The 27,542-nt window shown below is 39.4% G+C and overlaps 1 long non-coding RNA gene across 1 annotated transcript; it reads right to left on the bottom strand.

The window, feature by feature from the left end:
- Window positions 1-451: 451 nt before the first annotated feature.
- Window positions 452-27,062, bottom strand: LOC138988207 (uncharacterized). Its single transcript, XR_011464448.1, has 3 exons — window positions 26,922-27,062; window positions 21,192-25,167; window positions 452-1,435 (listed from the first exon to the last, which is right to left on the bottom strand). It is a non-coding gene; the product is annotated as an uncharacterized lncRNA (long non-coding RNA).
- Between the last annotated feature and the right edge of the window lie 480 nt (window positions 27,063-27,542).

The following is a 27,542-nucleotide window of genomic DNA, read 5'->3' as shown; positions in this document are numbered from 1 at the left end:
GTAAATTTTAACTTTTCTATGGCAGTTCACAGTAAGAGATTTTCAAAGTGATGCCACTGGTTTTTTTTTTCCTTTTCTGTCAGAACCCCTACCTCTAAAACAAGTAAGTTCCGTGCTGCTTGTCCATAATTTACTTTAGAAGCCTAATGATTCTATTTCCCAGAATAGTAATTATGAATGTTTAACAGACTAGATGACATAGTGGAAAAGGCTGTGATCTAGTTCTGACCCCAGTGTTTACTATTTGTCCTTTAGCAAGTGAAATCTGAATATCACCAGATACTTATCTGTAGGACATCAAATATAGAAATGCATATGTCTGCTTTTTTTTTTCCTCCAACTACAATTTTATTTTATTTTTAAACTTTACAAAATTGTATTAGTTTTGCCAAATATCAAAATGAATCCGCCACAGGTATACATGTGTTCCCCATCCTGAACCCTCCTCCCTCCTCCCTCCCCATACCATCCTGGGTCATATGTCTGCTTTTTAAGCAGACTGAAACAGCATACGAGAGCTCATGAAGCATGACTACGGTTAACCTCATTTTTTAGTGCTCATTTTATGCAGCCACTTGTGTTCATTTGGACAGATGTCATTTTGGGAGCTTGAATTATGGTGTTGAATACCTCAGTTCTTCTCTAAACAAATCCATGGAGATGACCACTGAGATTCTGAACACAGGATGAAAGAGCAGTTCAGAGCCGCCCTTAGCCACATTCTTGAAGTGTGTACCTCAAAGGTGGACTGCCTCAGACTTCTTGAAAATTTTAGCAATAATGATACAAATGATATACTGTCTGTAATAGTACTGATTAGCTGATAAGTCTGTATTGAAATTCTGGGGTCAACCTACCTCACATAATCCATTTCTCTCTCCGCTCTCTCTTCTGCCAAACCTACCAGCCAGGAATGCCTCTGTCACACAAGGCTGCTTGGGGATTTGGCCTGTGTGGCTGTGTCATCCAGAAGCTCTCGGAAATCCAGACTAGTTCAGGGATGGCTGGTCTGTAGCAAATGGAAGACCCTTAAAAGACTAAAATTAAGCTTTATTTTACTTTGTGAAGTGAGGTGGAACTGAGTAGAGCTGACTGAGGAAAAGATTTTAGAAACCAGAGGCTGATCAGTAACAAGACACAGTGATGGTCAATTTTCTATGTCAACTCGACTAGCCTGTGGTGTGCAGTAGTTCGGTCAGCGCCAGCCTAGATTCCAAAGAAGGAATTCAGCCTCAAGACTCCAATGTAGAAACCCTGCCTGAGTTGCTCACTTGCCTCACCAGCCTTCAGAATTTCAACTCAAGACTGTGACGTTAAATCTTACGTGAATTTCTAGCCTGTCAGCTTGCCCTCCAGATTTCGAACTTGTCAGCCATCATGAACATGTAAGCTAGTTTCTTATGATGAAGTGCTTGTGCATTCTCTCTCTCTCTGCCTGAAACAACAAAACAAACATTTCAGTACAACAGAGTAAATATGGGGAAGAAGATAACAGTTTAAGAAGTAAATTCACTCACTACTTAGTCCTTTCAAATGTAACCTACTTCTTGTTTTCCAACCTTTACTTCTTGCATCCCAACCAAGTATCTGACTTGAAATTCTGCTGCAGTAAGCTTCTATGTTCAAGTTGCCAAGTTTCTAAATAAAAGTTGTGTTTTTTGTTTTTTCCCTGCCAAATTCTAATCTTATCTCAAGGATAATACCCTCTGATCTTAAATTATAACCATTTACAGATCTCCTTAAAATCCATTTGTGTGCTTTGGAAAGACAGCTAAAACTTGCTATCTATAAAGACATAATGGAGCTATAATTCATGTTCATTCTGGGAGGCCCAAGACACCATTATTTAAGAAAATGAGAGAACACAGAAAGGAACTAGCGTTTAGGAGACTAGAATAGAGTTGTTTGAAAAGATTAAGAGACATGATCACTGTGGTTGTCATCTGTACATTTGCAGAGGAGCCAATCAGGAACAAACTGACCCAATTATCTAGCAATTACTGTGCCCGGCCCTTTGGGTGCAGAAGCCTGGAATCTAATGAGAAAGACAAAGCTAAAACATACTAAGCATTTACATAAATATTTTTAGGTTCACAAAACCTTTTCTTCATATGCATGAATAAAATAATAAAGCAAAAATTATATTAAAAAAAAAAGAGAATAAGTTGAGCTGCTTGTTGAAGTTATAGGAGTGACCAGAGCAGGGCATCACTGGTGTATCTTGGTTTCTCACTGCTTCAGCCCTGTTCCTGGTGCTCCTGGAGGTGCTGTGGAACACCACCTGAGAGCCATTGAGAGGTCAAGGTTTCCTATTTTCTCAGTTTCTAGAACCCATGGATTATATGTGTACACATTCACTTAAATAGATTTGCCTGGAGGCAGAGAATCATTGGGGGGAAAAAACAACTCATTATATATATAAAGAAATATTTCAATTTCAGACATTAAAAAAGTTTTTTATTATTATTATTATTTTTTTACTTTACAATATTGTATTGGTTTTGCAATACATCAACATGCATCCACCATGGGTGTACACATGTTCCCCCTCTTGAACCCCTCTCCCACCTCTTTCCCCATACCTCTGGGTCATCCCAGTGCACCAGCGCCAAGCTTCCTGTATCCTGCATCGAACCTGTACTGGCAATTCGTTTCTTATACATTTTTTTTTTTACTTTTTTATTTTATTTTATTTTTAAACTTTACATAATTGTATTAGTTTTGCCAAATATCAAAATGAATCCGCCACAGGTATACATGTGTTCCCCATCCTGAACCCTCCTCCCTCCTCCCTCCCCATACCATCCCTCTGGGTTGTCCCAGTGCAGTAGCCCCAAGCATCCAGTATCATGCATCGAACCTGGACTGGCAACTCATTTCATACATGATATTTTACATGTTTCAATGCCAGTCTCCCAAATCTTCCCACCCTCTCCCTCTCCCACAGAGTCCATAAGCCTGTTCTATACATCAGTGTCTCTTTTGCTGTCTCGTACACAGAGTTATTGTTGCAATCTTTCTAAATTCCATATATATGCGTTAGAATACTGTATTGGTGTTTTTCTTTCTGGCTTACTTCACTCTGTATAATAGGCTCCAGTTTCACCCACCTCATTAGAACTGATTCAAATGTATTCTTTTTAATGGCTGAGTAATACTCCATTGTGTATATGTACCACTGCTTTCTTATCCATTCATCTGCTGATGGACATCTAGGTTGCTTCCATGTCCTGGCTATTATAAACAGTGCTGCGATGAACATTGGGGTACACGTGTCTCTTTCCCTTCTGGTTTGCTCAGTGTGTATGCCCAGCAGTGGGATTGCTGGATCATAAGGCAGTTCTGTTTCCAGTTTTTTAAGGAATCTCCACACTGTTCTCCATAGTGGCTGTACTAGTTTGCATTCCCACCAACAGTGTAAGAGGGTTCCCTTTTCTCCACACCCTCTCCAGCATTTATTATTTGTAGACTTTTGGATCACAGCCATTCTGACTGGTGTGAAATGGTACCTCATAGTGGTTTTGATTTGCATTTCTCTGATAATGAGTGATGTTGAGCATCTCTTCCTGTGTTTGTTAGCCATCTGTATGTCTTCTTTGGAGAAATGTCTATTTAGTTCTTTGGCCCATTTTTTGATTGGGTCATTTATTTTTCTGGAGTTGAGCTGTAGGAGTTGCTTGTATATTTTTGAGATTAGTTGTTTGTCAGTTGCTTCATTTGCTATTATTTTCTCCCATTCTGAAGGCTGTCTTTTCACCTTGCTTATAGTTTCCTTTGATGTGCAGAAGCTTTTAAGGTTAATTAGGTTCCATTTGTTTATTTTTGCTTTTATTTCCAATATTCTGGGAGGTGGGTCATAGAGGATCCTGCTGTGATGTATGTCAGAGAGTGTTTTGCCTATGTTATCCTCTAGGAGTTTTGTAGTTTCTGGTCTTACGTTGAGATCTTTAATCCATTTTGAGTTTATTTTTGTGTATGGTGTTAGAAAGTGTTCTAGTTTCCTTCTTTTACAAGTGGTTGACCAGATTTCCCAGCACCACTTGTTAAAGAGATTGTCTTTAATCCATTGTATATTCTTGCCTCCTTTGTCAAAGATAAGGTGTCCATATATGCGTGGATTTATCTCTGGGCTTTCTATTTTGTTCCATTGATCTATATTTCTGTCTTTGTGCCAGTACCATACTGTCTTGATAACTGTGGCTTTGTAGTAGGGCCTGAAGTCAGGTAGGTTGATTCCTCCAGTTCCATTCTTCTTTCTCAAGATCGCTTTGGCTATTCGAGGTTTTTTGTATTTCCATACAAATTGTGAAATTATTTGTTCTAGCTCTGTGAAGAATACAGTTGGTAGCTTGATAGGGATTGCATTGAATCTATAAATTGCTTTGGGTAGTATACTCATTTTCACTATATTTATTCTTCCAATCCATGCACATGGTATATTTCTCCATCTATTAGTGTCCTCTTTGATGTCTTTCATCAGTGTTTTATAGTTTTCTATGTATAGGTCTTTAGTGTCTTTAGGTAGATATATTCCTAAGTATTTTGTTCTTTCCATTGCAATGGTGAATGGAATTGTTTCCTTAATTTCTCTCTCTGTTTTCTCATTATTAGTGTATAGGAATGCAAGGGATTTCTGTGTGTTGATTTTATATCCTGCAACTTTACTATAGTCATTGATTAGTTCTAGTAATTTTCTGGTGGAGTCTTTAGGGTTTTCTATGTAGAGGATCATGTCATCTGCAAACAGTAAGAGTTTTACTTCTTCTTTTCCAATTTGGATTCCTTTTATTTCTTTTTCTGCTCTGATTGCTGTGGCCAAAACTTCCAAAACTATGTTGAATAGTAATGGTGAAAGTGGGCACCCTTGTCTTGTTCCTGTCTTTAGAGGAAATGCTTTCAATTTTTCACCATTGAGGATAATGTTTGCTGTGGGTTTGTCATATATAGCTTTTATTATGTTGAGGTATGTTCCTTCTATTCCTGCTTTCTGGAGAGTTTTTATCATAAATGGATGTTGAATTTTGTCAAAGGCTTTCTCTGCATCTATTGAGATAATCATATGGTTTTTGTTTTTCAATTTGTTAATGTGGTGTATTACATTGATTGATTTGTGGATATTGAAGAATCCTTGCATCCCTGGGATAAAGCCCACTTGGTCATGGTGTATGATCTTTTTAATATGTTGTTGGATTCTGATTGCTAGAATTTTGTTAAGGATTTTTGCATCTATGTTCATCAGGGATATTGGCCTGTAGTTTTCTTTTTTTGTGGCATCTTTGTCAGGTTTTGGTATTAGGGTGATGGTGGCCTCATAGAATGAGTTTGGAAGTTTACCTTCCTCTGCAATTTTCTGGAAGAGTTTGAGCAGGATAGGTGTTAGCTCTTCTCTAAATTTTTGGTAGAATTCAGCTGTGAAGCCGTCTGGACCTGGGCTTTTGTTTGCTGGAAGATTTTTGATTACAGTTTCAATTTCCGTACTTATAATGGGTCTGTTAAGATTTTCTATTTCTTCCTGGTCGAGTTTTGGAAAGTTGTACTTTTCTAAGAATTTGTCCATTTGTTCCACGTTGTCCATTTTATTGGCATATAATTGTTGATAGTAGTCTCTTATGATCCTTTGTATTTCTGTGTTGTCTGTTGTGGTCTCTCCATTTTCATTTCTAATTTTAGTGATTTGATTTTTCTCCCTTCGCTTCTTGATGAGTCTGGCTAATGGTTTGTCAATTTTATTTATCCTTTCAAAGAACCAGCTTTTGGTTTTGTTGATTTTTGCTATGGTCTCTTTTGTTTCTTTTGCATTTATTTCTGCTCTAATTTTTAAGATTTCTTTCCTTCTACTAACCCTGGGGTTCTTCACTTCTTCCTTTTCTAGTTGCTTTAGGTGTAGAGTTAGGTTATTTATTTGACTCTTTTCTTGTTTCTTGAGGTGTGCCTGTATTGCTATGAACTTTCCCCTTAGGACTGCTTTTACCGTGTCCCACAGGTTTTGGGTTGTTGTGTTTTCATTTTCATTCGTTTCTATGCAAATTTTGATTTCTTTTTTGATTTCTTCTGTGATTTGTTGGTTATTCAGCAGCGTGTTGTTCAGCCTATCCATGTTTTAATGCCATTCTCCCAAATCATCCCCCCCTCCCTCTCCCACAGAGTCCAAAAGCCAAAAAAAAAAAAAAAAAAAAACACACACACATGCCTTAAGACTACATTTCACAAAAATTATGTGAAAATGATTACAAGGCTGTAGAAATTCAGAAGAGGAAATGCCAGTCTGACTGAACAAATCAAGACAGTCTTCACTGGGAAGCTGACACTCGATATGCTGAATCTGGACAGGAGAAGAGGACAAGAAGGGAACCACATAAGAGCAGCGACAGCGGGAACACCAGTGCTGGAGCTGGAATGACGGAACTTGATATTGGGAGACTGAGCATGTGGAACAAAGAGCCTGCACAATGAGTACTAGTTGAAACACATTTGGAAAGATTGAGACCCTGAGGTATTGGGTTACCTCTAAACATCCAGCATTTATAACTTTACCCAATACATATTGGATGTTTAAAATTACATGTAAAATGAGGAAATTTTATTTGATTCAGGAGGTAATGGGAGAGCAACATCTTTCTAAATTAGACAAGTACATTGTGCTATTTCCTCCTATAGGTCTCATATTTAAACTGTGTATTATTAATGTTCTTCTGTGTATTCTTGCCACCTCTTCTTAATATCTTCTGCTTCTGTTAGGTCCATACCATTTCTGTCCTTTAATATGCCCATCTTTGCAGGAAATGCTCCCTTGGTATCTCTTAATTTTCTTGAAGAGATCTCTATTCTTTCCCAGTCTGTCGTTTTCCTCTATTTCTCTGCATTGATACACAAAATACATAGAAGAATGATACAAAAAGATCTTCATGACCCAGATAAACACGATGGTGTGATCACCCATCTAGAGCCAGACATCCTGGAATGCAAAGTAAGTGGGCCTTAGGAAGCATCACTATGAACAAAGTTAGTGGAAGTGATAGAATTCCAGTTGAGCTATTTCAAATCCTAAAAGATGACGCTGTGAAAGTGCTGCACTCAATATGCCAGCAAATTTGGAAAACTCATCAGTGGCCACAGGACTGGAAAAGATCAGTTTTCATTCCAATCCCAAAGAAAGGCAATGCCAAAGAATGTTCAAACTGTTGCACAATTACACTCATGCCACACAGTTGCAAAGTAATACTCAAAATTCTCCAAGCCAGGTTTCTACAGTATGTGAACCATGAATTTCCAGATGTTCAAACTGGATTTAGAAAAGGCAGAGGAACCAGACATCAAATTGCCCACATCTGTTGGATCATCAAAAAAGCAAGAGCGTTCCAGAAAAACATCTACTTCTGCTTTATTGCCTATGCCAAAGCCTTTGACGATGTGGACCACAAAAAACTGTGGAAAATTCTTAAAGAGATGGGAATAGCAGACCACCTGACTTGCCTCTTGAGACATCTGCATGCAGGTCAAGAAGCAATAGTTAGAACTAGACATGGAACAACTGACTGGTTCCAAATTGGAAAAGGACTATGTTAAGGCTGTGTATTGTCACCCTGTTCATTTAACTTATATGCAGAGTATGTCATGAGAAATGCCAGGCTGGATGAAGCACAAGCTGGAATCAAGATTGCAGGGAGAAACATCAATAACTTCAGATATGCAGATGACACCACCCTTATGGCAGAAAGTGAAGAAGAACTAAAGAGTCTCTTGATGAAAGTGAACGAGGAGAGTGAAAATTTGGCTTACAGCTCAAGATGCAGAAAACTAAGATCATGGCATCCGGTCCCATCACTTCATGGCAAATAGATGGGGAAACAGTGACAGACTTTATTTTGGGGTGCTCCAAAATCACCACAGATGGAGACTGCAGTCATGAAATTAAAAGACCCTTGCCCCTTGGAAGAAAATATATGACCAACCTCGATGGCATTATTAAAAAGCAGAGACGTTACTTTGCCAACAAAGGTCCGTCTAGTCAAAGCTATGGTTTTTTCAGTAGTCATGTATGGATGTGAGAGTTGGAGTATTAAGAACACTGAGTGCCAAAGAATTGATGCTTTTGAATTGTGGTGTTGGAGAAGACTCTTGAGAGTCCCTTGGACTTCAAGGAGATCCAACAAGTCAATCAGTCCTGAATATCCATTGGAAGGACTGATGCTGAAGCTGAAACTCCAATACTTTGGCCACCTGATGTGAAGAGCTGACTCCTTGGAAAAGATCCGGATGCTGGGAAAGATTGAAGGCAGAGGAGAAGGGGATGACAGAGGATGAGATGGTTGGATGGTATCACTGACTGGATGGATATGAATTTGAACAAGCTGTGAGAGTTGGTGATGGACAGGGAAGCCTGACATGCTGCAGTCTATGGGGTCGCAAAGAGTTGGACACGACTGAACGACTGAACTGACTGACTGATTATTAATGTGTTATTAATGTAGGACTTCCCTAGTGGCTTGAAGGTAAAAAGAATCCACCTGTAATGAGACATGGGTTCTATCCCTGGGTTGGGAAGATCCCCTTGAGGAGAACATGGCAACCCACTTCAGTATTCTTGCCTGGAGAGTCCTCATGGACAGAGGAGCCTGGCAGGCAACAGTCCATGGTTTGCAAAGAGTCGGACGTGACTGACCGACTAAGCACATTATTACCGCAATTATATTTCACAGTAATAACCCAATATTGATTTGAACTCTTGATAATATTCACAGTATTATGAAAGCAACACATTGCCAACTCCAAAAGACTTTACGATTGTTTTGTTAAATGTACTAAAGTTAGCCAAGTACTGAGATGCATGTTTTCTACTACCACAAGTTACTTTTTCTATCTTTTAAGAAGTATATCATCGTTTTGATAATAGGCTTCCCTGGTGGCTCACATGGTAAAGAATCTGCCTGTAGTGCAGGAGACCTGGGTTGGGAAGATCCCCTGGAGAAGGGAATGGCACCCCACTCCAGTATTCTTGCCTGGAGAACTCCACGAACAGCGGAGCCTGGTGGGCTACAGTCCATGGGGTCTCAGAGAGTCGGACACAACTGAGTGACTAACACTTTCACTTTCATAGTTTTGATAGTACTTGGAATTTATTTTAATCATGTGTTGTAAGACACACAGACTTGGAAATGAGTGTTTATGCAGCAAGAACCGTCACAGATTCTTAGAAACAGGAGGCATAGCCTACCCTGCAGGTTTGGGCGGAGGGCACATGGAGAAGCTCCAAAACTGATCAGTAGGCAGAAGGTGTGGGAGAAATCATAGGCAGGGGCCTTTACTGTGGTTTCCATGGGCAGGTACAATTGAGGCAGTGTGAGCAGGGTTATGGCACCCCACTCCAGTACTCTTGCCTGGAAAATCCCATGGACAGAAGAGCCTGGTAGGCTGCAGTCCACGGGGTTGCTGAGGGTGGGACACGACTGAGCAACTTCACTTTCACTTTTCACTTTCATGCATTGGAGAAGGAAATGGCAACCCACTCCAGTGTTCTTGCCTGGAGAATCCCAGGGATGGGGGAGCCTGGTGGGCTGCCGTCTGTGGGGTTGCACAGAGTCAGACACGACTGAAGCAACTTAGCAGCAGCAGCAGGAGCAAGCAGGGTTAGGATTGGCTAGTGTGAGTAATTTCCGCAGTCTCTGGGAGCATAGGGATTTGTTGTCTGGTACTTAGCCTTTGGAGTGATTGAGACAAGGGAATATTACCCTGGAGTGTAAGAGCCCAGTAAAGAAGGTGGTTGGGGATATGGACTCCGGATTGTTTGGTTTACATTTGAAAAGCACATGCAAGGGAGAGTTGTTTATTGTCCCTAAAAAATTGGCTGACACTGGGAGGGTGTCAGCCCTCCAGTTCTTCCAAGCTAGTGAGTATGTAATCCAGGAACTACCTAGTATATAGCTCTGATCTACTAATGATCGACCAGAAAATCCTAAACTGTTATAAATAAAATAGGCCCATAACACCGAAAAACTGCCTAGGGAACCATGTATAAGGCAGGAACTGAATTAGCCTTGAAGTACTGGGGCTGACTCTGATATTCCCAATATTCATGCTGATGAAGCTCTGTGCTACTGATATAAAAATCTTCTTTAGTAGTTTTAGGGGGTTAGATCGGGACAGCTGAAAAAGATTAAATGAGAATGGCAAGGGCAGAGGAGCAGCTTTTAAAATTTGTTTTCAAGGTGAGCCATCAAACTGAAATAAAATATAAGACGTGAAGACAGTAAAAAAAAAAAAAAAAAAAAAAAAAAAAAAAACCAGTCAGGAGATGAATTCATTCCAGATAAAACTGAAAAGTGTTGAGCAGTCTTAAAATGACTTTAAGTCTTTTTAAAATCCTATCTTAGTCTACTCAGGTTGCCATAATGTAATGCCATAGACTAGATGGCTAAAAAACCATTTGTTTTCCTACAGTTTTGAAGGCTGTTAAGTCCAAGATCAAGGTGCTGGCAGGGTCTGCTAATGGCAAGAGCTCTCTTCCTGGCTTGTGGAGGGCTGCCTTCTCACTCTGTCGTCACAGGTCAGAGAGAGCTGATGGCTCTTCCACTTTTATAGGGACATCAGTTCCAATGTATCAGATTACTACCCTTCTGACTTCTTTTAACCCTAATCACCTTGAAAACTCTATTACCAATACAGTCACATGGGCGATTAGGGTTTCAACATACAAATTTGAGGAGGTGACACAATTCACTTCAAAGCAATATGCCTCTAGCTGCCCAAAATTCATGTCTTTATCATGTGCAAAATCCATTTGTTCTGTCCACATAGCCCCCAAAGCCTTAATTCATTCTAGCATCAACTCTAAAGTCCAAAGTCTAATCTAAATACCATCTAAATCAGATATGGATGAGATTCAAGGTACATTTCATCCTGAAACAAAAGTTCTTCTCCAGCTGTGAACCTGCGATATCAGACAATCATGTGCTTCTGAAGTACAGTGGTGGTTCAGGCATAGACACTCCCACTCCAAAAGAAAGAAATAGGAAAGAAGGATAGGGTGACAGGTCCCAAGCAAATCCAAAACCTAGCAAGGCAAATTCCTTTAGATTAAAAAAAAAAAAGTATTGGAGTGTAGTTGCTGAACAGTGTTGTTAGTCTCTACTGTACAGCAAAGTAAATCAGTTATATGTATACAGACATCCACTCTTGGATTTCCGTCCCATTTAGGTCATCACAGAGCACTGTGCAGAGTTCCCTAGCTATACAGTAGGTTCTCATTAGTTATCTGTTTTATGCATAGTAATGTATATATTTCAATCCCAATCTACCAATTCACCCAGCCCTTCTCTTCACCCCTTTGTGTTCATATGTATGTTCTGTATATTTGTGTTTCTGTTTCTTTCTTTGCAAATAGGTGAAAGTGAAAGTCAACTTAGTCATGTCTGAATCTTTGTGACCCCATGACTATACAGTCCATGGGATTTTCCAGGCAAGAATGTTTAGTGGGTGGCCATTCCCTTTTCCAGGGGATCTTCCCAACCCAGGGATTGACCCCAGGACTCCCGCATTGCAGGAGGATTCTTTACCAGCTGAGCCACCAGAGAAGCCCTGGTGCAAATAGGTTAAGCTGTACTCTTTTTTCTAGATTCCACATAGGTGTGTTAATATACAGTATTTGGTTTTTGGACTCACTTCACTCTATATGACAGTCTCTAGATTTATCCACATCTCTACAGATGACTCAATTTTGTTTCTTGTTATGTTTGAGTAATATTTCATTGCCTATATATATATATATATATATATATATATATACACACACACACATATATATTATACATTATACAGTGGAAGTGACCAATAGATTCAAGGGATTAGATATGTTAGACAGAGTGCCTGAAGAACTATGCACAGAGGTTCATGACAGGAGGCAGGGAACAAGACCATCCCCAAGGAAAAGAAATGCAAAAAGGAAAATGGTTGTCTGAGGAGGCCTTACAAATAGCTGTGGAAAGAAGAGAAGCAAAAGGCAAAGGAGAAAAGGAAAGATATACCCATTTGAATACAGAGTTCCAAAGAACAGCAAGGAGAGATAAGAAAGCCTTCCTCAGTGATCAGTGCAGAGAAATAGAGGAAAACAAGAGAATGGGAAAGTCTAGAGATCTCTTCAAGAAAATTAGAGGTACCAAGGGAAAATTTCATGCAAAGATGGGCTCAATAAAGAACAGAAATGATATAGACCTAACAGAAGAAGAAGATATTAAGAAGAGGTGGCAAGAATACACAGAAGAACTATACTAAAAAGATCTTCATGACCCATGTAATCATGATGGTGTGATCACTCACCTAGAGCCAGACATCCTGGTATGCAAAGTCAAGTGGGCCTTAGGAAGCATCACTGTGAACAAAGTTAGTGGAGGTGATAGAATTCCAGTTGAGCTATTTCAAATCCTAAAAGAGGATACTGTGAAAGTGTTGCACTCAATATGCCAGCAAGTTTGGAAAACTCAGCAGTGGCCACAGGACTAGGATAGGTCAGTTTTCATTCCAGTCCCAAAGAAAGGCAATGTCAAAGAATGTTCAAAGTACCGCAAAATTGCACTCATTTCACACATTAGCAAAGTAATACTCAGAATTCTCCAAGCCAGGCTTCAACTGTACATGAGCCATGAACTTCCAGATGTTCAAGCTGGATTTAGAAAAGCAGAGGAACCAGAGATCAAATTGCCAACATCCACTGGATCATCAAAAAAGCAAGAAACTTTCAGAAAAACATGTACTTCTGCTTTATTTACTATGCAGACTGTGTGGACCACATCAAACTGGAAAATTCTGAAAGAGATGGGAATACCAGACCACCTGACCTGCCTCTTGAGAAATCTGTGTGCAGGTCAGGAAGCAACAGTCAGAACTGGACATGGAACAACAGACTGGTTCCAAATCGGGAGAGCAGTATGTTAAGGCTATATATTGTCACCCTGCTTATTAAACTTACATGCACAGTACATCATGCAAAATACCAGGCTGGATGAAGCACAAGCTGGAATCAAGATTGCCAGGAGAAATATCAATAACCTCAGATACACAGATGACAGCACCCTTATGGCAGAAGGTGAAGAAGAACTAAAGAGCCTCTTTATGAAAGTGAAAGAGGAGAGTGAAAAAGTTGGCTTAAAGCTCAGTATTCAGAAAGGTAAGGTCATGGCATCTGGTCCTATCACTTCATGGCAAATAGATGGGGAAACAGTGGGAACAGTGACAGACTTTATTTTGGGGGGGCTCCAAAATCACTGCAGATGGTGACTGCAGCCATGAAATTAAAAGTCACTTGTACCTTGGAAGAAAAGTTATGACAGCATATTAAAAAGCAGAGACATTAATTTGCCAACAAAGGTCTGTTTAGTCAAAGCTATGGTTTTTCCAGTAGTCATGTATGGATGTGAGAGTTGGACTATAAAGAGCTGAGTGCCAAAGAAGTGATACTTTTGAACTATGGTGTTGGATAAAACTCTTGAGAGTCCCTTGGACTGCAAGGAGATCCAACCAATCAATCCTGAAGGAATTTAGTCCTGAATATTCTTTGGAAGGACTGATGTGGAAGCTGAAACTCCAATACTCTGGCCACATGATACAAAGAACTGACTCACTTGAAAAGACCCTGATCCTGGGAAAGCCTGAAGGTGGGAGGAGAAGGGGACAACAGAGGATGAGATGGTTGGATGACATCTTTGACTTGATGGACAGGAGTTTGAGCAAGCTCTGGGAGTTAGTGATGGACAGAGAAGCCTGGTGTGCTTTAGTCCATGGGGTCGCAAAGAGTCAGACACGACTGAGCAACTGTACTGAACTGAACTGATACACACACACACACACACACACACACACACACACACACACACACACAGGTTTCCCAGATGGCGCTAGTGGTGAGGAACCTGCCTTCCAGGAGATGTTAGAAATCCCCTCCAGTATTCTTGCCTGGAGAATCCCATGGACAGAGGAGCCTGGTGGGCTATAGTCCATAGGGTTGCAAAGAGTCAAAGACAACTAAAGCAACTTAACATGCATGCATGCATACATACATACATACATATCCATGCTTTAGCCATACCTCTGTTGATGGGTGTTTAGGTTGCTTCCATGTCCTGGCTATTGTAAATAGTGTTGCAATGAACATTGAGGGGCACATATCTTTTGGAATTATGGTTTTCTCCAGGTATATGCCCAGGAGTGGGATTTCTGGGTCATATGATAGTTCTATTTTTAATTTTTAAGGAACCTCTATACTGCTCTCCCAGAGAAGGCAATGGCACCCCACTCCAGTACTCTTGCCTGGAAAAGCCCATGGACAGAGGAGCCTGGTAGGCTGGAGTCCATGGGGTCATGAAGAGTCGGACACAACTGAGCAAGTTCACTTTCACGCATTGGAGAAGGAAATGGCAACCCACTCCAGTGTTCTTGCCTGGAGAATCCCAGGGACGGGGGAGCCTGGTGGGCTGCCATCTATGGGGTCGCACAGAGTCGGACACGACTGAAGCGACTTAGCAGCAGTAGTAGCATACTGTTCTCCATAGTGGCTGTATCAATTTGCATTCCCGCCAACAGTGTAAGAGGGTTCCCTTTTCTCCATACCCTCTCCAGCATTTATTGTTTATAAATTTTCTTGGGAATAATCCTCTTTGGCTCCACACCCCGCCTTCTGGACCCACTGGGGTGTCAGTCCTGTGGCTTTGCCAGGTGGAGGTCTCATCCCCAAGGCTTCAGTTGGAGGCCATCTGGCCTGTTGAAACCAAGGTGACGGCCCAGGCTTTGAAGCTTAAGAAGGAATCTGATGATCTCTGAATGGCCTTTGGAGTCTTTCTTTTTGTTTCTTAAAGAATAGTGTACATTTGCAGCCAAATAGCTGCAAATAGCTTCCCTCTTACAGAATCTAAGCAGTTTAACAGCCTTCTTTCATTTCGTCCTGTTTCAGTATCCCTAATTGGCAGTGTTTCTGCTAATAAAATCCTATATCTATTCCTGGTTTTTGCTGAGGTGGTGGATAATTTTGTGATTCTAATCCCTACTAGTCTTATTTTCAAAGGTTGTATAGCCATGCCCTCTATTTTTTCTTTAGAAAAAGCTTACTTTTGTATGTGTGTGTGTGTGTAAAATGTAGAGACTGAAAATTTTCTAAGTATTGAAGTGCTGCTTCCTTTTTGCTCAACAATTCCTTCTTCAGTTCAGCTCCCTCTTCTTGCATTTTATTAGAAGCAGTCAGGAGGAACCACACTGGTCCTTTAACAGTTTGCTGAGCAACCTCTACAGCTAAAAACCCACTTTTTTGGGTATTCCATTTTATTTTATTATAAAAATCAATTTTTATAGTTGCTATATGTTGTCAGTGTCTGATATAGTAATTCATAATTTGTAAAGGTTATATTCCAAATATAACCTTTATAGTTATAGTTTATAGTTATCATAAAATATTTGCTGTTATTTCCTTGTTGTACAATATCCTTGTAGCTGATTTTATACTTAATAGCTTGTACCTCTTAATTCCCTATTCTTATCATGCCCTTCCCCTCTTCCCTCTCCCAGTTTGTAACCACTATTTGTTCTCTATATCTGTAAGTCTGCTTCTTTTTTCTTTTATTCACTAGATTCCACATATAAGTGATATCATACAGTATTTTTCTTTGTCTTACTTATTTCACTTAGCATAATCCTCTGCGCCAGGTCCATCCATATTGCTGGAAATGGCAAAAAACTTTTCTTTTTTATGGCTGAGTTGTATTCAGATCAGATCAGTCGCTCAGTCGTGTCCAGCTCTTTGCGACCCCGTGAATCGCAGCACGCCAGGCCTCCCTGTCCAGCACCAACTCCCGGAGTTCAAACTCACGACCATCGAGTCAGTGATGCCATCCAGCCATCTCATCCTCTGTCATCCCCTTCTCCTCCTGCCCCCAATCCCTCCCAGCATCAGAGTCTTTTCCAGTGAGTCAACTCTTCGGATGAGGTCGCCAAAGTACCAGAGTTTCAGCTTTAGCATCATTCCTTCCAAAGAAATCCCAGGGCTGATCTCCTTCAGAATGGACTGGTTGGATCTCTTTGCAGTCCAAGGGACTCTCAAGAGTCTTCTCCAACACCCACAGTTCAAAAGCATCAATTCTTCGGTGCTCAGCCTTCTTCACAGTCCAACTCTCACATCCATACATGACCACAGGAAAAACCATAGCCTTGACTAGACGGACCTTTTTTGGCAAAGTAATGTCTCTGCTTTTCAATATGCTATCTAGGTTGGTCATAGCTTTCCTTCCAAGGAGTAAGCGTCTTTTAATTTCATGGCTGCACTCACCATCTGCAGTGATTTTGGAGCCCAGAAAAATAAAGTCTGACACTGTTTCCACTGTTTCCCCATCTATTTCCCATGAAGTGATGGGACCGGATGCCATGATCTTCGTTTTCTGAATGTTGAGCTTTAAGCCAACTTTTTCACTCTCCTCTTTTACTTTCATCAAGAGGCTTTTTAGTTCGTCTTCACTTTCTGCCATAAGGGTGGTGTCATCTGCATATCTGAGGTTATTGATATTTCTCCCGGCAATCTTGATTCCAGCTTGTGTTTCTTCCAGTCCAGCATTTCTAATGATGTACTCTGCATATAAGTTAAATAAGCAGGGTGACAATATACAGCCTTGACGTACTCCTTTTCCTATTTGGAACCAGTCTGTTGTTTCATGTCCAGTTCTAACTGTTGCTTCCTGACCTGCATACAAATTTCTCAAGAGGCAGGTCAGGTGGTCTGGTATTCCCATCTTTTGAAGAATTTTCCACAGTTTATTGTGATCCACACAGTCAAAGGCTTTGGCATAGTCAATAGAGCAGAAATAGATGTTTTTCTGGAACTTTCTTGCTTTTTCCATGATCCAGCAGATGTTGGCAATTTGATCTCTGGTTCCTCTGCCTTTTCTAAAACCAGCTTGAACATCAGGAAGCTCACGGTTCACATATTGCTGAAGCCTGGCTTGGAGAATTTTGAGCATTACTTTACTAGCATGTGAGATGAATGCAGTTGTGCAGTAGTTTGAGTATTCTTTGGCATTGCCTTTCTTTGGGATTGGAATGAAAACTGACCTTTTCCAGTCCTGTGGCCACTGCTGAGTTTTCCAAATTTGCTGGCATATTGAGTGCAGCACTTTCACAGCATCATCCTTCAGGACTTGGAATAGCTCAGTTGCATTTCTATCACCTCCACTAGCTTTGTTCGTAGTGATGTTTTCTAAGGCCCACTTGACTTCACATTCCAGGATGTCTGGCTCTAGGTCAGTGATCACACCATCATGATTATCTGGGTCGTGAAGATCTTTTTTGTACAGTTCTTCTGTGTATTCTTGCCATCTCTTCTTAATATCTTCTGCTTCTGTTAGGTCCATACCATTTCTGTCCTTTATCGAGCCCATCTTTGCATGAAATGTTTCTTTGGTATCTCTGATTTTCTTGAAGAGATCTCTAGTCTTTCCCATTTTGTTGTTTTCCTCTATTTCTTTGCATTGATCACTGGAGAAGGCTTTCTTATCTCTTCTTGCTATTCTTTGGAACTCTGCATTCAGATGTTTATATCTTTCCTTTTCTCCTTTGCTTTTTGCTTCTCTTCTTTTCATAGCTATTTGTAAGGCCTTCCCAGACAGCCATTTTGCTTTTTTGCATTTCTTTTCCATGGGGATGGTCTTGATCCCTGTCTCCTGTACAATGTCACGAACCTCATTCCATAGTTCATCAGGCACTCTATCTATCAATCTAGGCCCTTAAATCTATTTCTCACTTCCACTGTATAATCATAAGGGATTTGATTTAGGTCATACCTGAATGGTCTAGTGGTTTTCCCTCCTTTCTTCAATTTAAGTCTGAATTTGGCACTAAGAAGTTCATGGTCTGAGCCACAGTCAGCTCCTGGTCTTGTTTTTGCTAACTGTATAGAGCTTCTTCATCTTTGGCTGCAAAGAATATAATCAATCTGATTTCGGTGTTGACCATCTGGTGATGTCCATGTATAGAGTCTTCTCTTGTGTTGTTGGAAGCGGGTGTTTGTTATGACCAGTGCATTTTCTTGGCAAAACTCTTATTAGTCTTTGCCCTGCTTCATTCCGTATTCCAAGGCCAAATTTGCCTGTTACTCCAGGTGTTTCTTGACTTCCTACTTTTGCATTCCAGTCCCCTATAATGAAAAGGACATCTTTTTTGGGTATTAGTTCTAAAAGGTCTCTTGTAGATCTTCATAGAACCGTTCAACTTCAGCTTCTTCAGCGTTACTGGTTGGGTCATAGACTTGGATTACTGTGATATTGAATGGTTTGCCTTGGAAAAGAACAGAGATCATTCTGTCGTTTTTGAGATTGCATCCAAGTACTGCATTTCGGACTCTTTTGTTGACCATGATGGCTACTCCATTTCTTCTGAGGGATTCCTGCCTGCAGTAGTAGACATAATGGTCATCTGAGTTAAATTCACCCATTCCAGTCCATTTCAGTTCGCTGATTCCTAGAATGTCGACATTCACTCTTGCCATCTCGTCTGACCACTTCCAATTTGCCTTGATTCATGGACCTGACATTCCAGGTTCCTATGCAGTATTGCTCTTTACAGCATCGGACCTTGCTTCTATCACCAGTCACGTCCACAGCTGGGTATTGTTTTTGATTTGGCTCCATCCCTTCATTCTTTCTGGAGTTATTTCTCCACTGATCTCCAGTAGCATATTGGGCACCTACTGACCTGGGGAGTTTCTCTTTCAGTATCCTATCATTTTGCCTATTCATACTGTTCATGGGGTTCTCAAGGCAAGAATACTGAAGTGGTTTGCCATTCCCTTCTCCAGCGGACCACATTCTGTCAGATCTCTCCACCATGACCTGCCCCCACGGGCATGGCTTAGTTTCATTGAGTTAGACAAGGCTGTGGTCCTAGTGTGATTAGATTGACTAGTTTTCTGTGAGTATGGCTTCAGTGTGTTTGAGTTGTATTACATTGTATATATGTGCATTCCATTCATCTGTCAATGGACCCTTAGGTTGCTTCTGTGTCTTGAAAGTGGAATAATACTGCTATGAACATTGGGGTGCATGTATATTTTCGAGTAGAATTTTTGTATTTTCCAGATATATACCCAGGAGTGAGATTGCTGAGTCATATGGTAGTTCTCTTTTCAGTTTTTTTTTAGAAACCTCTGAAGTGTTTTCCACAGTATGAATGGATGCACTAAGTGAGAAGTTAAAAGCTTTTAACAAAGAGCCAAAAAACCAAATAGAGATGAAGAGCACACTAACTGAAGTAAAAAATACATTCAAAGGAATCAACAGTAGATTGAATGGTACAGGGCAACAGATCAGTGAGCCAGAAGACAGAGGAGGGTGAATCACTGCCGCTGAAATAAATACTCATTTTTATTGCTTGCAAGTTCTCTTTTTCACAGAACTAGAACACCAGTTCAACCAAGTTCTTTGCCTTTTATCACATGGTTATCTTTTCTTAGTTTCCAGTAACATGTTCTTCATTTCCATCTGAGGCTTCACCAGGATGACCTTGAATTCCATATTTCTACTAACATTCTGTTCATAATTATTTGTTTATTCTCTAAGAAGATAGACTGCCTCTCAAGCTCTCCTCTTTTCTTTCTGAATCCTTACTAGAATCACCTCTAACATCTATAGTTCTACCAATATTGTTCTCACAGTAACTCAGGCTTTTATTAGCATGTATCTCAAAAACTCCTCCAAGCCTCTGCTCACTACCCAGTTTGCAAAGCCCCTTCCACATTTTTAGGTATTGATACAGCAGCAGGCTATTTCTTGGTACCAGAATCAGAAAGGAAAAGGAATGATCTGTATTAAAAATATATGTATAAAATCATAAGGATAGGAAAAAGATCCAGTTGGTAGCCCTAGAAAATATATCAGCATTTGAAAACTCATAAAATTTAAAACATAAACTCTGGAATGGGACAAAGTTAAAGACCTAACAAACTGGAAGAGAGAACTAAGAATTGTACCCAAGATGCAGCATAAAGAAAAACATTGAAACAATTTTAAGATATCATGTTCAAGAATCCTTGTTTAATAGAATTTTAATGGGATGCTAGCAAAAGATAATAGAGGAATGTTACAGCAGCATATTCAGAGAGATAATGTCTGAGAAGTTTTAATATGTATAAATAAAAATCAATAAGGTAAACACTTATCTACGGTGTACTAATCCAATAAAAGTTAGAAGAAGGAGGACAAATGAAGCCATTAGAAACTGCTGATGAAACTAAACTATGGAATAAAATGGTGTAACTCAAAATACATTGTAGTGACAACAGATGTAAATAGATTACATGACTCTGGTTAAATTAAAACTAAAATTACTAGCTTAGATATTTTTAAAAAATCAGTTATATGGTGTTTATAGGAGACACTGACACAAAAACACGCACACCACCAAATCTGTGCACACCCACCCTAAAACAGAAAATTTAAAAAGAGAAAAAGCAAAAGAGATATTCTAGGCATATATGGACCAAAAGAAGAGCTGAAATAAAAATATTATTCAAAATAGCATATAAAGCAGATGCATTAACATTAATAAAGAATATTTATGAAGAGTATAAAAATTATAACTTTGTGTATGCTTAATATAGATGTAGACTGTAACCCCCCTCCAAAAAAAAAAACAGCTATAAAAACTCAGAATTACAAAATAAAATTGACAAACTTAATATCATAATGGGAGAGTTTAACACCTCTCTTAGAAACCTCTAATTTGGAGAATATACAGAGAGGATTTGAGTAACACACATGCTGCTGCTAAGTCGCTTCAGTCGTGTCCGACTCTGTGCGACGCTATAGATGGCAGCCCACCAGGCTCCTCTGTCCCTGGGATTCTCCAGGCAAGAACACTGGAGTGGGTTGCCATTTCCTGCTCCAATGCATGAAAGTCAAAAGTGAAAGTGAAGTCGCTCGGTCGTGTCTGACTTTGCCATCTCATGGACTGTAGCCTACCAGGCCCCTCCACCCATGGGATTTTTCAGGCAAGAGTACAGGAGTGGGTTGCCATGTCCTTCTCCAGAGTAACATATATAGCATGATTTTAAATATATATATATATATATATATATATATATATTTGTACCCAAAAGAGAACCCAACAGAGAATACACACTCTTCTAAAGCATGCATGCAACATTTAAACGTTTAAAATTTACTATATACCTGCAGTCGCAAAGAATCACAATCATTCACATATTATCTAGTCACTACTCTATTAAAGTTAGAAATTAGCTGTTACAAATAGTAATGAAAATCCTTCAGTATGGGAACCTGAAAAAAAAGAAAAGCATAAACAATGTATGGATTAAAGAATAATTCACAAAATTATAACATGTATTGACTGAATGATTGAAAAACTAAAATACTAAAAAATAAAAATAATTATTTGAGATATAGCTAATGCAGTGGAATAAAAATTGAATATATATATTACATTCATATTCTAGTCAATATATCATAATTATTAATCACCATAAAGAGAATTAGTTTCCTCTTAAAGCCTTTCAATAGCTCTCTTTCTGGAATCAATCAATATTTTCATCCTTAGTATCTTTGCTTTGCTTTTGAAAATATTTAACCCTAATTACATCACTAAGTGAAAATTGTCTGATGATTACACAGATCTTACTAGCTATAGTAAAGACTAATATCAGAAAATCAAATTGCCTTTTATTCATTCTACATTAGACAGGTGGGTCCTTTTATAGTTTATCAGTTCCTAGAATCTTTTCTAAAATTAATAACTTGATTTTCTTGGTGAGTATCCTAGGGGGAAGCTGACCTTTATTCGCCATTTCCACATGGCAAGAATCTCCTCTGTGAGTTACAGTTGACAGACTGTTTTCAGCTTTTCTTTATCTCCTGTTATTTCTCCTCTTCAGATTTGAGAGACTTTTGTGTATCTTTCTTGGCCTAAAAACGCACAGATACACTGCCCAGCCATGTTTTTACCCCTTTTTGTTATGGAATTGTTTCTACTTAAAAGAAAATTTATACAAGCATGCAATTATTCCCAAATATATCACACCGATATCCCATTTTTGCTAGATGAATAAAAACAGTGACTACCAGAACCTGTGAACAGTAAAGACTTTAAGGTCATATCTAAAACTTATGTCTTACTGCTACTCACTGAAATTCCATTTGTGCTGTTTTCTACCTCTTCGGTTTTAAAATTTGCAGTCATTACCAGTCAATGTAAAATTTCTGTACTCTTAGAAAAATTCAAAAATTCATTTATACCTTTTTAGTAGACATTTACCCAGGCATTAAAAGTAATATAAAATTAACACAACGGGTAATCATTTACCACAGGAATTTGGATTGTTGAGCTATGTATAAAAATACCAGTGTAATTCCTGATGGTGCATAGCAGCATATGAGCCAATATCTAATGGGGTCAAATGTTTATGCATTATAAAAGAGCAATTAATTTGAGCTGGAATGGTCACAGATGTCTCTTGTGAAATTTCTGAGTGAGTAGAACCCAAGTAGCTATCTAGTTTGTGTATATTTAGAGACAAAGAGGAGTTGATAATTATACTTAGAGATATGTGTGTGTCTTGTTCAGGAAACAGTGAAGTGTCTGACCTAGCTAAAGAAAAGGATCTACACTGAGAGATAGTGAAGAAAAAATGGATTACTGGAGCAGGTTGCATTGTAGAGGATCTTCTGTGGCCTAAGAAGATAAACTAAGAGCAGTGTTTATATATGTATGTTCCTAGGATTGTTCATTAATAGGGTTCCTCCAAAACGACCTCTCAGGTCAGATGTGGAAAATACTGAGTTTCTTTACTGTGAGTCTTCTCTAAGACATTAATATGTTAATGGGCATTTTGATTTCCGGTAGGAAAATATAGCATTTCCCAAATCTGTTTGACCCTGGAACCCTTGCTATGGAAACAATGCATGGATCAAGTATTCTATATATATTGGTATCCATCTCAGTCTACAAACTGTAATATATTAAGATATGTACTGTTGTATAGTTTTAAATGGTACATTTCTAGTGTAATCCTTTGTTCCCAGATTGGCAGAAATTCAAGGTCTTTCCATTTTCTCCATGAATGTATCATGTTCTGGAGTCTTCTTATGCTAAGGAGTTAGGTGATTGTGGAATGAGGCATGGCATTTATCCACTGTGTCATCTGTGTATGCTGGACATCTGCTGAAATGTCCTACTTGCTCTCTTGTCCCAGGTGATTGGCCTGTACCACTATTGCTGAGACATGTGTTACTCAAATCCAGTGGTTCTCTTTGTTCCTTCCATATGGTAATTCTCATGTTGATGGGAATAACTTCACTGATCTGTTCCATGTTGAGGTACAAGAAATTCTGTATGAATGTATGATGCCCCATCTTTCTTAGACATGTTATTTAATTGTTCTCTGGGGGCTTCCTAATTCCCCTTGGTTTCTATTTATGAAATGTGGCATGTGTTCCATACACCTAATGATTTAAGGATTTTCCCATGAGGTTTCCACCTAGATCTTTACCCTCTGCCATGTGTTGTTTTTGTTTCCTAGGAAACTAAGTTTTCAAAACTCATAAGCCATAAAATGCTCTCTTTTTCTCTTATGCTTCTGTAATTTCTTCTCCTCTGAGGAAATGATCTAGCTGTCCCTTAGTTTTTCTAGTGGTTAGTTTCAAACCAGCTTTTTCACTCTCCTCTTTCGCCCTTTTCAAGAGACTCTAGTTTGTCTTCACTTTCTGCCATTAGAGCGGTATCATCTGTATATCTGAGGTTGTTGATAATTCTCCCAGAAATCTTGATTCCAACTTGATTCATCCAGCATAGCACTTCGCATGATATACTCTGCATATCAATTAAATAAGCAGAGTGATGATATACAGCCTTTCTAAATTATGAACCAGTCCTCTGTTCCATGTTCGATTCTAACTGTTGCTTCTTGACCGGCTTACAGGTTTCCCAGGAGGCAAGTAAGGTGGTCTGGTACTCCCATCTCTTTAATCATTTTTCACAGTTTGTTGTGATCCACATGGTCAAAGGACTTCCCTGACAGCTCAGCAGGTAAAGATACCACCTCCAACACTGGAGTCTCAGGAAACATGGATTTGATCCCTGGATCAGGAAGATTCCCCTGAGGAGGAAATGGCAACCCACTCCAGTATTCTTGCCTGGAAAATCCCATGAACAGAGGAGCTGGTGGGCTACAGTCCATAGGGTTGCAAAGAGTTGGACACGACTGAAACAACTGAGCACCATGCATACATACAGTCAAAGGCTTTAGCATAGTCAGTGAAGCTGGCTATAGATGTTTTTCTGGAACTCCCTTACTTTCCTCAGTAAATAATGAATAACTCACTGTCTTTGTAGTCTTCTGTGGAGCCCTTTTCTACGGTGACTCTTGAAAAGCCTCTCTTGCTGTTGGGAACCCTTCTTCTACCATATGAAGTAGGCCGGTTTTCTTGTTGAAGACATGGGGATCAACCCAGAGCCAACTTCAAACAGCAGACATGTAGCTTACTCCAGGTTGAGCTGCCAAGTGCTTAAAAGTTCATGAGTGATCTTAGTTGAGACCCAAACTGCCAGTTGAGCCTCTACCAAAGTGTTAAAATGAATCATAAGCAAATGAAATAGTTTTCTAACCTATTTCTATTGCATCAATATAAAAATGTACAACACAGTACAAAAAATATGGTAGGAATGAAAGAAGAGATACTTTGGGGGGAATATTTTCTCACATACGGATATATGGGATCAAGAAAAACTGAAATGGTATAAGCTGGGACCTTGAAAGGTCTTATTTTTCATTGAATGATCCAAAGTGGTTTTCTTGGTTGAAGTGCCTCGTGTTCATTCTTGTGCCAGGAAATTCATTTATTTCTGGATAAAATCTGAGCATTTAATTCAAACTCAACAAAATTATGCAAATATTTTGTAAAAAGTATTCTTGAGTGAGATATTTATTATAGGATAAAGAAAAAGGAAGGATAAAGTGTGATTATGGAGACTGTAATCTTCGGGGACTGTAATCTTCGGGGACTTAGAATACTGTAGACAGGTCAGTGGATGGACCCATCCTTGATGAGGTCATGGCATCATACTGCAGTTGTCCCTTTTTGTAAAACATTGTCATTCTCACTGGCTCAGATTCAAGAGATTGTTCTTTTATCACTGATGAAATGAAAGCAGAGAGATCTTAGTTTGAACATGTTCTCAGATATTCAGTTCAGTTCAGTCGCTCAGTCGTGTCCGAATCTTTGCAACCCCGTGAATCGCAGCACACCAGGCTTCCCTGTCCATCACCAACTCCCAGAGTTCACTCAGACTCACATCCATCGAGTCAGTGATGCCATCCAGCCATCTCATCCTCTGCCGTCCCCTTCTCCTCTTTCCCCCAATCCCTCCCAGCATCAGGGTCTTTTCCAATGAGTCAACTCTTTGCATGAGGTGGCCAAAGTACTGGAGTTTCAGCTTTAGCATCATTCCTTCCAAAGAAATCCCAGGGCTGATCTCCTTCAGAATGGACTGGTTGGATCTCCTTGCAGTCCAAGGGACTCTCAAGAGTCTTCTCCAACACCATAGTACAAAAGCATCAGTTCTTCGGCTCTCAGCTTTCTTCACAGTCCAACTCTCACATCCGTACATGACCACTGGAAAAACCATAGCCTTGACTAGATGGACCTTTGTTGGCAAAGTAATGTCTCTGCTTTTCAATATGCTATCTAGGTTGGTCATAACTTTTCTTCCAAGGAGTAAGCATCTTTTAATTTCATGGCTGCAGTCACTATCTGCAGTGATTTTGGAGCCCCCAAAAATAAAGTCTGACACTTTTTCCACTGTTGCTAGGCTCAAGTAGTACTAACTCTAATCTCATGAGACTTCTACTAGCCCTATTAATTGCTTCTTTACAGATTTGTTTTACATCAATTATCTTATTTAATCTTTACAGCAATCCTAAGATTTAGATATTTTTTATTCACACTTTAGAGATGAAGAAACTGAAACTGAGCTAGAACAATTGGCCAAAGTTAACCCAACTGGTAAATAGTGGTACAAGAGTTGATAGTCTGGAAAGTTTTTCTGATATTAGTCCTTTTTTTCTCAGTGATGCTGGTTCTTTTCAACCTAATTCAAAGGCACTAGAAACCTGCAGTGCCTCAGGGACCACTGACCTGAAAAAGGAAGGAGAGGGGAATAAACCAGGCAGTGCTCTGGGCCCCTCAACCTAGGTTAAGCCAGAGCACATCTTTTATATATGAGTTGCATTTCAAGTTTTATTTTAAAAATTTCCAAATGCAATAATATACTGTGAGGTTCGTTTTGAACTGTGGTATTGGAGAAGACTCTTGAGAGTCCTTTGGACTGCAAGGAGATCCAGCCAGTCCATCCTAAAGGAGATCAGTCCTGAATATTCATTGGAAGGACTGATGCTGAGGCTGGAAATGCCAATGTTTTTGCCACCTGATGTGAAGAACTGACTCATTGGAAAAGACCCTGATGCTGGGAAAGATTGAAGGCAGGAGGAGAAGGGGACGAGAGGGTGAGATGGTTGGATGGCATCACCGATTCGATGGACATGAGTTTGAGTAAGCTCCGGGAGTTGGTGATGAACAGGGAGGCCTGGCACGCTGCAGTCCTCGACCCCAAGGACTTGGGGTCACTGTAGTCCTTGGGGTCACAAAGAGTCAGACACGACTGAGCAACTGAACAGAACTGAACCATGATGTCTCCTAAAGCTTACTAGTAGCTTCCTGAAATCAGAACAGTCTTATCCTTGCTTTGATCTCACAAGTGGGAAACTTCCCATGTCTTGGAGCAGATGGAAATTACTGCCCTTAGAATGTGCTTTGGGCTCTAGGATCTCCCATTGACCCCTGGCAGCCTTGCTGTCTTTGGCATCAAAGCCAGTTACATTATTCACGTACCTGCAACCTTCTCACTGTTATCGGTAATATCAGTGATATCACTGTTATCAGAACTCACTGACATCTCTCCAAAGAGACAAGTGATATCTTCTCCAAATATCTTGAGACAGTTTTCAATGAGAAATTGTATGAAAGAAATCTGTAACACAAAGGGGCAAAAAATGGGGTATTACTTTACATATGGTGTAATAGTATATCACATTTCATCCATGAATCTTGGCTCTAACAAACAATGCAAAAGAAGTCTGAGAAAAATTCAGACTTGATTAAAGTATATATATATAATATATATATTATATATATATACATCAGCTTTTTCTAAGAAATAACTGATACTTTCAAGAGTACTTTGGGCTCAAATTTTAAAATTCTTTAAGTCAGTGGGCTAGTTATAATATGTGGCCTGGTTTAATAACTTAAATTTTGTAATGATGGTTACATGCTTAAAACTAGGATGACTTTTAAGCACCACACATAGGATGTTTGGAACAAAAATGTATATTCTCTTATTAAGTTTTATTTATTTTTATTAAAAATTTTCTAGTTTTATTGAGATAGGATTTATATATGGCATCTTATTAAAACTTATAAAGTATCGAATACAACACAAATTGTGAAATT

Source organism: Bos mutus, chromosome 6, assembly GCF_027580195.1.
Source record: "Bos mutus isolate GX-2022 chromosome 6, NWIPB_WYAK_1.1, whole genome shotgun sequence".
In the NCBI taxonomy this organism is placed as follows: Eukaryota; Metazoa; Chordata; class Mammalia; order Artiodactyla; family Bovidae; genus Bos; species Bos mutus.
The sequence above is the reverse complement of the archived record's forward strand: the minus strand, read 5'-3'. Positions and strand labels throughout refer to the sequence as shown.